Raw genomic sequence first — 10,444 nt, forward strand, 5'->3', positions numbered from 1 at the left:
TCGGGGATCACCTTTTTCTTGGCCACAACTTCATAAAAGTGGTCTTGATGGACTTTTGAGATGAATCTCTCCATCTCCCATGACTCGGAGGTGAAAGAAATTGCCTTCCCTTTCCTCTTTCTAGAGGTTTCTCTGGCCTTAGGTGCCATTAATGGTTATGAAAAAACAAAAAAGCAGAGCTTTTTCCCACACCAAACTTAAAAGGTTTGCTCGTCCTCGAGCAAAAGAAGAAAGAAAGGAGGAGAAGAACAAGAAATGGAGGAGATAGAGCGGTGTGTTGGGTTCGGCCAAGGGGGGTTTAAGTGTTTATGATGTGTGAAATGAAGGTGGTAAGGAGGGGTATTTATAGGGTAAGAGAGATATGGAAGTTGTGTGTGAAGGGGTTGGGTTTGGGAGGGAAATTTTTTAATTTGAATGGTGAGGTAGGTGGAATTTTATGATGGATTTTTGGGGAGTAGTGGATGGATGTGAGTGGTGAGGAGATTGTGGGGAAGAGGGTAGGATTTGATAGGTGAATGGTGTTTGGGGAATAGGAATTTATGTGATTGGTCAAGGGTATTTGGGGAAGAGTATTATGGAAAGGTAAAAGAGGAGAGAAGAAGAGGTGGGGTAGGTGGGGATCCTGTGGGGTCTACAGATCCTGAGGTGTCAAGGAATTCTGCTCCCTGCACCTTTCTGGCATTTAAACGCCCTCTGTGTGCCATTTCTGGCATTTAACGCCATCTCTGGTACCTTTTCTGGCGTTAAACACCAGGCTGATGCCCCTTTCTGGCGTTTAACGCCAACCAGACACCCTTTTCTGGCGTTAAACGCCAGTCTGTCTGCCAATTTTGGCGTTTAACGCCTAGAATACTGCTAGACTGGGCGTTAAACGCCTATTCTGCTATCCTTACTGGCGTTTAAACGCCAATAAGCCTGTCCTCCAAGGTGTGCTATTTTTGATGCTTTTTTTGATTCCGCTTTAATTCTGCAGCTATTTTTGTGACTTCACATGATCATCTACCTAAAGAAAATATAACATGGCTATGGAAAACAAATTTCTATAAATAAATATAATTAAATAACATTGGGTTGCCTCCCAATAAGCGCTTCTTTAATGTCAATAGTTTGACAGTGAGCTCTTAGAGAGCTTCACAGAGACTCAGAGCTTAATGGTGGCCTCCCAACACCAAACTTAGAAGTTGAGTGTGGGGGCTCTGTTTGACTCTGTAATGAGAGAAGCTTTTCATGCTTCCTCTCCATGGTTACAGAAGAAGATCCTTGAGCCTTAAATACAAGGTAGTCCTCATTCAATTGAAGGACTAACTCTCCTCTGTCCACATCAAACACAGCCCTTGCTGTGGCTAGGAAGGGTCTTCCAAGAATAATGGATTCATCCTCATCCTTCCCAGTGTCTAGGATTATGAAATCATTAGGGATGTACAGGCCTTCAACCTTCACTAAGACATCCTCTACAAGTCCATAAGCCTGTTTCATTGATTTGTCTGCCATCTCTAGTGAGATTCTTGCAGCTTGTACCTCAAAGATCCCTAGTTTCTCCATTACAGAGAGTGACATGAGGTTTATTCCTGACCCTAGGTCATACAGAGCCTTCTCAAAGGTCATGGTGCCTATGGTACAAGGTATTAAGAACTTTTCGGGATCAGGTTTCTTCTGAGGTAATTTCAGTTAACCAAAGCATTCAGTTCATTGATGAGTAATGGAGGTTCATCCTCCCAAATCTCCTTACCAAATAACTTGGCATTCAGCTTCATGATTGCTCCTAGATACTGAGCAACTTGCTCTTTAACAATATCTTCATCCTCTTCAGAGGAGAAATCTTCATCAGAGCTCATGAATGGCAACAGTAATTTCAGTGGAATCTCTATGGTCTTTGTATGAGCCTCAGATTCCTTTGGTTCCTCAATAGGGAACTCCTTTATGGTTAGTAGACGTCTAGCAAGGTCTTCCTCACTGGAAATCATTTCCTCTTCCTCCTCTATAGGTTGGGCCAATTTGGTTATATTTATGGCCTTGCACTCTCTTTTGGGATTCTCTTCTGTATTGCTTGAGAGAGTACTAGGAGGAGTTTCAGTAACTCTTTTACTTAGCTGACCCACTTGTGCCTCCAAATTTATGATGGAGGACCTTGTTTCAGTCATGAAACTGAGAGTGGTCTTAGATAGATCAGAGACTATGGTTGCTAAGTTAGAGAGGCTCTGCTTAAAATTCTCTGTCTGTTGCTCAGAAGATGATGGAAAAGGCTTGCTATTGCCAAACCTATTTCTCCCACCATTATTATTATTGAAGCCTTGTTGAGGCTTCTGTTGATCCTTCCATGAAAAATTTGGATGATTTCTCCATGAAGGATTATAGGTGTTTTCATAGGATTCTCCCATGTAATTCACCTCTTTCATTGCAGGATTCTCAGGGTCATAAGCTTCTCCTTCAGAGGAGGCTTCTTTAGTACTGCCGGATGCAGCTTGCATTCTAGTCAGATTCTGAAAAATCATATTGACTTGCTGAGTCAATATTTTATTCTGAGCCAATATGGCATTCAGAGTATCAATCTCAAGAACTCCTTTCTTCTGAGTCATCCCATTATTCACAGGATTTCTTTCAGAAGTGTACATGAACTAGTTATTTGTAACCATCTCAATGAGTTCCTGGGCTTCTACAGGCATTTTCTTCAGATGAAGAGATCCACCAGCAGAGTGGTCCAATGACATCTTGGACAATTCAGACAGACCATCATAGAATATACATAAGATGCTCCATTCTGAAAGAATGTCAGAAGGACACATTCTGATCAATTGCTTGTATCTTTCCCAAGCTTCCTAGAGGGATTCACCTTCCTTCTGTCTGAAGGTTTGGACTTCCACTCTAAGCTTGATCAACTTTTGAGGTGGAAAGAATTTGGCCAAGAAAGCATTGACCAACTTTTCCTAAGAGTTCAGGCTTTCTTTAGATTGTGAGTCCAACCATATCCTAGCTCTGTCTCTTACAGCAAAGGGGAAAAGCATAAGTCTGTAGACTTCGGGATTGACCCCATTGGTCTTAACAGTATCACAGATCTACAAGAATTCAGCTAAGAACTGATGATGATCTTCCAATGGAAGTCCATGAAACTTGTAATTCTGCTGCATTAGAGAAACTAATTGAGGCTTAAGCTCAAAGTTGTTTGCTCCAATTGCAGGAATTGAGATGCTTCTTCTCCACCATTGTTGTTGGGTTCGGCTGCCATGTCTTCTTCTTTTTCAAAAATTTCTGTAAGGTCTTCTCCATAGTATTCTGCTTTAGCTTCTCTTAGCTTCCTTTTCAGAGTCCTTTTAGGTTCAGGATTAGCTTCAACAATGATGTCCTTATCCTTGTTCCTGCTCATGTGAAAAAGAAGAGAACAGAAAAGAAGAAGAATCTTCTATGTCACAATATAGAGATTCCTTTATGTGAGTAGAAAAATAGAAGAATAGAAGAATGAGGTAGAGAGGGAATAAGAAGAATTCAAACACAGAGAGAGGGAGAGGGTTCAAATTATGAGGAGAAGAGAAGTGTTAATAAATAAATAAATAGAAAGAGATGAGAGAGGGAGTATTCGAATTTTAATTAAAAGAAAAGAAAAATATTTTTGTTTTTATTTTAATTATAAGTTAGAATTCAAAATTTAAGAAAAGAAATAAAATAAAATTAGAATTTAAAATAATTAGTTAATTAAAAAGAATTTTGAAAAAGTGGTTAGTGGTTTTCGAAAATTAGAGAGAGAAAAGTAGTTAGGTGGTTTTGAAAAAGATAAGAAATAGTAAACTTTTTAAAATTAAAACAAACAAGTCAAGTGGTTAATTGAAAAAGATTTGAAAATAAATTTTGAAAAGATAAGAAGTTAGAAAAAGATTTTGAAATTAAGTTTTGAAAAACATATGATTGAAATTTATTTTGAAAAAGATTTGAAAAAGAAATTTAAAAAGATTTGATTTTGAAAATTAAAGTTGATGACTTGACTAACATGAAACTAAAAGATATGATTCTAGAATTTAAAGATTGAATCTTTCTCAACAAGAAAGTAACAAACTTGAAATTTTTGAATCAAAATATTAATTGTTAGTAAAGTTTTCAAAAATATGAAATAAAATTAAGAAAAAGATTTTGAAAACTTTATTTTGAAGAATTTTCGAAAAACATGAAAGAAAAATGAAAAAGATTTGATTTTGAAAAAGATTTGAAAAGATAGAATTTTTAAATTGAAATTTTGACTTGACTAACAAGAAACAACTAAATTTTAAAATTTTTTGAGTAAGTCAACCCAAAATTTCGAAATTTATGAGTAAAATAAGGGAAATATATTATTTTAATTTTTTTTGAATTAATGAAGAAAGAGAAAAATAACAAAAAGACACAAGACATAAGAATTTAAGATCAAAACAAATAATGCATGCAAAAACACTTTGAATGTCAAGATGAACACCAAGAACACTTTGAAGATCAAGATGAACATCAAGAACATATTTTTAAAAATTTTTAAGAAAAGAAACACATGCAAGACACCAAACTTAGAAATTTTTAATGTTTAGACACCATGAATTCGAAAATGCATATGAAAAATAACAAAAAGCAGAAAACAAGAAAATCACAAGATTAAACAAGGAAAATCATCAAGAACAACTTGAAGATCAAAGAAGAACACAATGCATATATTTTCAAAAATTTAAGAAAATTTAAAAATATGCAGTTGACACCAAACTTAAAATTTGACACTAGACTCAAACAAGAAACACAAAATTTTTGGTTTTTATAGTTTTATTAATTTTTTTTGTATATTTTTCGAAAAAATTTTGGAAATAGAAATTAAAGAAATTCAAAATTTTTAATAAGAATTCCAGGATTTATGCAATGTTAGTCTAAAGCTTCGGTCCAAAAGAATTAGACATGACCAAATGGCCAGCCAAGCTTTAGCATAACAAATGCAGACATGTCCTTTCTACAATAGAAAGTGGAAACCTCGGTCCAAAAGATCAGACATGGCTTAACAGCCAGCCAGGCTTCAACATATCTTAAGAAGTTCTAGAATTCATTCTTAAAAATTTTGAAGAATACATTTTTTTTTAATTTTTCGAAAATAAAAAATAAAAATCTTAAAATAAAATAAAATTACCCAATCTAAGCAACAAGATGAACCGTCAGTTGTCCAAACTCGAACAATCCCCGGCAACGGCGCCAAAAACTTAGTACACAAAATTGTGATTCACACTTTCACAACTCCGATACAACTAACGAGCAAGTGCACTGGGTCGTCCAAGTAATACCTTACGTGAGTAAAGGTCGATCCCACAGAGATTGTCGGCTTGAAGCAAGCTATGGTCATCTTGTAAATCTTAGTCAGGCGGATTCAAATGGTTATAAAGTTTTGATAATAAAAAGATAAATAAAATATAAAATAAAATAAAGATACTTATTTGGTTCATTGGTAGGAATTTCAGATAAGCGTTTAGAGATGCTTCGTTGCTTCTGAACCTCTGCTTTCCTATTGTCTTCTTCCAATCATGCGTGCTCCCTTCCATGGCAAGCTGTATGATCCTCTCGGATGAAAAATACCAGGTACAGTTTCTGCACGGCTAATCAACTGTTAGATTTCTCGTCTCGGATGAAAAATACCAGGTACAGCTACCGCACGGCTAATCATCTGTCGGTTCTCACTAGCGTCAGAATAAGATCTCTCTATCCTTTTGCACACTGTCACTGTGCCTAACATTCGCAAGTTTGAAGCTCGTCACAGTCATCCCTTCCCAGATCCTACTTGGAATACCACAGACAAGGTTTAGACTTTCCGGATCTCAGGAATGCTGCCAATGGTTCTAGTCTATACCACGAAGCTTCTAATCTCACAGATTCGGATGCTCTGTTGTCAGGAGAGACGATGCAAATCATGGATTAGAGACCCAAGATAATATACTCCGGTTGTCATCTAATGACTACGTTGAACATCATGTAGACCGCTTGTGGTTGTCAGGCACGCGGATCTTGGCTAAGCGAGTAACGAAGATAGTGGGTGATTGTCATGGGTCACCCCTTCATTCTGACTTAACTGAATTAAGTACAAGAGTATATCTTGGAGAAGAAGTAAGCGTGAATTGAAAGAGAAACAATAGTACTTGCATTAATTCATGAAGAACAGCAGAGCTCCGCACCTTAATCTATAAGGTGTAAAAACTCCACCGTTGAGAAGAAAGCAGAGCAAGATTCTGCATAATTTGCTGGTGCCCACGTTGGAGGGAACGTTGGCATGCCAACGTTACCCCCAATGTTGTGATAAAATATGCTTTCTGGAGATTTTAAAATTTTCTAGCGACGCACACGCGTGCTATATGCCTACGCGTGGATTGGAAATTCTGACAATCCATGTGCACGCGTAGCTGACGCGTACACGTGGATGGGTAACGTTGGACCCCAAACGCTACCTAAAATGTTGTTGCCCAACGTGCGCGATTCTGATCTCAAAATGCTGAATTTAAAAACGCGCAACGATGCGCACGCGTCCATGGCGCGTACGTGCAGGCTTAACTTTTGAGAGTCCACGCGCACGCGTACATCGCGCGCATGCGTGGATAGGCCAACATTGGAGGAAACGTTGCCAGTCCAACGACAAGGCCAACATTCTTCTAAAAGCTTTCAAAACTGAAAATTGGGATTTTGCATCCACGCGCCCGCAGCGTACGCGCACGCGTGGATGCGTATTTTGACCCCAAGGGCACAAACGCGCAAAGCACGCGTACGTGTGGGTAGAAGAACGTTGGCACTCTAACGTTGATCCAAACGCCAATGACAGCAAGCAGAACTGAATTTTCTAAAGGGCATTTATTTCAACGTTGGTCCTCAAACGTGGACTCCAACGTGAGCATCAGAATTTGGCAATTCAAACAGATCTCTTCTCAACAGCAAGGGAAACCAATTGGAGCAACTTCAACCCAATTCAATTAAGGCCAAAAGCCCAATTCATAGATTGAAGATCAAGAAAAAAAAGTGTATAAATAGCTTAGAATTGAAGTTAGTTGGGGACTTTTGGAACTTTTGGCGAGAGAGAGATATTGACACTCTGCCAATTTTAATTTTCTGAATTCTTTCAATTTTGCAATGTATCTTTCAATTCCATTTTCCATTTTAAGATCTATGAACAACTAAACCCTTTCATTGGGTTAGGGAGCTCTGTTGCAATTCAATGGATCAATAGTAGTTTTCATCTTCTTCTTCTTTCTTTTCTCTTGATTTTTGTTAGAAAGCTTTCGATCTTAATTTAATTGGGTAGTTGTCTTGACAGAGAAGCTACTCATAATTGGAATCCCTCTTATCCTTGAAAGAGGTATGAGGAATTCATGCTAAAAACACTTTCTCACATTGGATGAGATTGGGGGTTGGATGAATATTATGACATTTAATCCTACCAATTCTTTGATCTATGAATTTGTGTGGTCTAATCAGTGACTGAACTTCATCTCTTCCCATGAGCAATTAAATCAAGATATTGGGCAATTGTTCATGCTTAGAGAGATTGGTGAGCCAAGACATTGGGATCCAATCATCTAAGATCGCCAAGCAATGTCAATGAATGCATTGATTGAGGAAGAGATGAAAATGATTTGATCCGGAGAATTCAATATCTCCTAAAGCCCAATGAATCTCCTACTCTGATCTTACCCATTCTTATTATATTCTGCTTCTTTAATTTCATGCTAATTCCCCATTCCCATTTATTTTCTTGCAATTTAAGTTTCTGTTATTTACTTTCTTACAATTTTAATTTCTGTTCCTTTAATTTCCTGTAATTTAAGTTTCCCGCTAATTTACATTCTGCAACACCAATTCAATTCTGATTTCGCTCAACTAGAATAATTCTCCAATTAACATTGATTAACCAACCAATCCCTGTGGGATACGACCTCACTCTACAGTGAGTTTTTACTTGACGACAATTCGGTGCACTTGCCAGTAGAATATTTGTTGAGAGGCAAATTTTCGTGCATCAAGTTTATGGCGCCGTTGCCGGGGATTGGTTTTGTATTGACAATTACTAAATTGGAGAATAACTAGATTGAGCACTTTTCTTTTCTTTTGAGTAATTGAATTTTAATTCCAGCTGTCATTTTCACTTTCTGCAATTTCTGCTGTTTCTCTTTATTTTTCTCTGTTTTCTTACTTTCCAGCAAGCTAATTCACTAACCATTTGATAAATTACTCTAACCAAGCTAACTATACTCTGTTTTAGTGGACTTTGCATTTGCTGTTTCTTGTACTTGTTCATTATATGATAGGTAGAAGAGAGGTCTCAACCTCTTTTGACAGTGAACCGGAAAGAACCTTCTTGAGATTAAGGAGGGAAGCAAGAGGAAAGAAGGCCATTGGTGCAGAAGAAGAGGAGGAAGACTTGGATATAACCATGGAGGATGATATGGAAAACCATCATGAAGGAGAGATGAACAATCATGCCAGAGGAGGTGCAGCAAACCTTGCTGGACAAGAGAAGAGAGTTCTAGGCTCCTACATCAATCCAAACCCAGGAAATTGTGGTAGCAGCATTCAAAAGCCAACTATCCATGCTAATAATTTTGAATTGAAGCCTCAGCTCATGACACTGGTTCAAAACAATTGTTCTTTTGGAGGAAACACCCAAGAAGACCCTAATCAGCATCTCACTACATTCCTAAGGATCTGTGACACAGTGAAATCAAATGGAGTTCATCCTGATGCTTACAGGCTGCTTTTATTCCCCTTCTCTCTAAGGGATAAAGCATCCAAGTGGCTAAAGTCATTTCCAAAGGAGAGCCTTACAACTTGGGAAGATGTAGTTAACAATTTCTTCGCAAGGTTCTATCCTCCACAAAGAGTCAATAGGCTGAGAGCAGAGGTTCAAACATTTAGATAGCAGGATGGTGAAACCTTGTATGAAGCCTGAGAGAGATTCAAAGATCTGACAAGGAAATGCTCCCCTGAGATGTTTAATGAGTGGGTGCAATTGCATATCTTTTATGAAGGACTTTTCTATGAATCAAAGAAGGCTGTGGATCACTCATCTGGAGGGTCACTCAACAAGAAGAAGACCATTGAAGAAGCCATTGATGTTATTGAGACAATGGCTGACAATGAGTACTTCTATGCCTCAAATAGAAGCAACAACAGGGGAGTCATGGAGCTGAACAACATGGATGCAATTTTGGCTCAGAACAAGATTATTGCCAAGCAATTGGCAGATCTCACAAAGAAGATGGAGGCAAGCCAAGTAGCAGCAATTCACACCCAACCATCAGTACCAGAAGAGTCAAAACACAGAGGAAGAACAAGTCAACTACATTGGAAATTCTGCAAGACAAGAGCATGACCCTTACTCTAAGACTTACAACCCTGGTTGGAAGAACCACCCAACCTTTGGGTGGAAAAACCAACAAAACCAAAACCAAAACCACAGACCCCACAATCCAAACCAGTACAACAACTCCACTCACCAATTCTCCAACCCAAGACCATACCAGACCACACAAAATACTTATTCACAGCCACCATACCAAAACCACAATAACCACTTGACGAGAGAACTTTTGCGTGGTCTAGAAAATTGCGGATAAATCCTCTGACGTTAGGTTTTTTTGCTAGTAAAGAATTTTAATAAAATAGTCTCTTTGTAGATATAGTTTCTAAACCAACAAAAATCCCTTTTGTACAAACGTTTTGGTTGTCACAAGTAACAAACCCCTAAATAAATTGTTAACCGAAGTATTCAAACCTCGGGTCGTCTTCTCAAGGAACTGTAGGAAAGTATGTTCTTATTATTGATTATGGAGATTGTAAATTTGGGGTTTCAAGAATGAGGAACAAATATGACAAATAATTTAAATGGCAATTAAAAATAAATAAATACTGTAAAGCAAACTTTTGGCAAGGGATGAGAAATTAGAAGTCCAGATTAGTTACTCTTCTCAATAATAAAGAAGACTGAATCTTAATTCCACTTAGTTGACCTTTACTAAAGAAAAGGAAAGTCAAGAGACTAATTAGTTTGATCTTCGAATCCTATTTAAAGGGAAAAAGTAAATTCGCTGGAATAAAAATGTCTTCAGATTGAAAGCAATGGTGACATAAATAAAAGAGAGCAATAATAAACTGAAATACCTCAAATAGCATTAATTCAAATAATCTGGAACATAGAAGAATTCATAAATTAGATGGCAAAAGTAAATAATCAACTAAAGTAATGGAATGAATAAAAGTGAAAGGGAAGCTTAAAATAAAGTAACATTAAACCTGGGATTGAGAGTCACTCCTAAAACTAAGAGAAATCCTAAATCCTAAGAGAGAGAGGAGAGAACCTCTCTCAAAACTAGATCTAAATCATGAGAAGTAACTAAATTGGCAAGCTCTCTTTGAATGGATGCATTCTCACACTTTATAATCTCTAATCTATGCCTTCTGGACTTGGATTTGGGCC

General features: G+C 37.5%; 1 pseudogene; it reads right to left on the reverse strand.

Moving 5' to 3' along the window:
• Positions 1 to 8,854: 8,854 nt before the first annotated feature.
• LOC148553850 (small nucleolar RNA R71) lies at positions 8,855 to 8,953 on the reverse strand (annotated as a pseudogene).
• Between the last annotated feature and the right edge of the window lie 1,491 nt (positions 8,954 to 10,444).

The sequence above is a fragment of the Arachis ipaensis genome, chromosome B7, assembly GCF_059453495.1.
Source record: "Arachis ipaensis isolate K30076 ecotype BB chromosome B7, ASM5945349v1, whole genome shotgun sequence".
Lineage (NCBI taxonomy): Eukaryota > Viridiplantae > Streptophyta > Magnoliopsida > Fabales > Fabaceae > Arachis > Arachis ipaensis.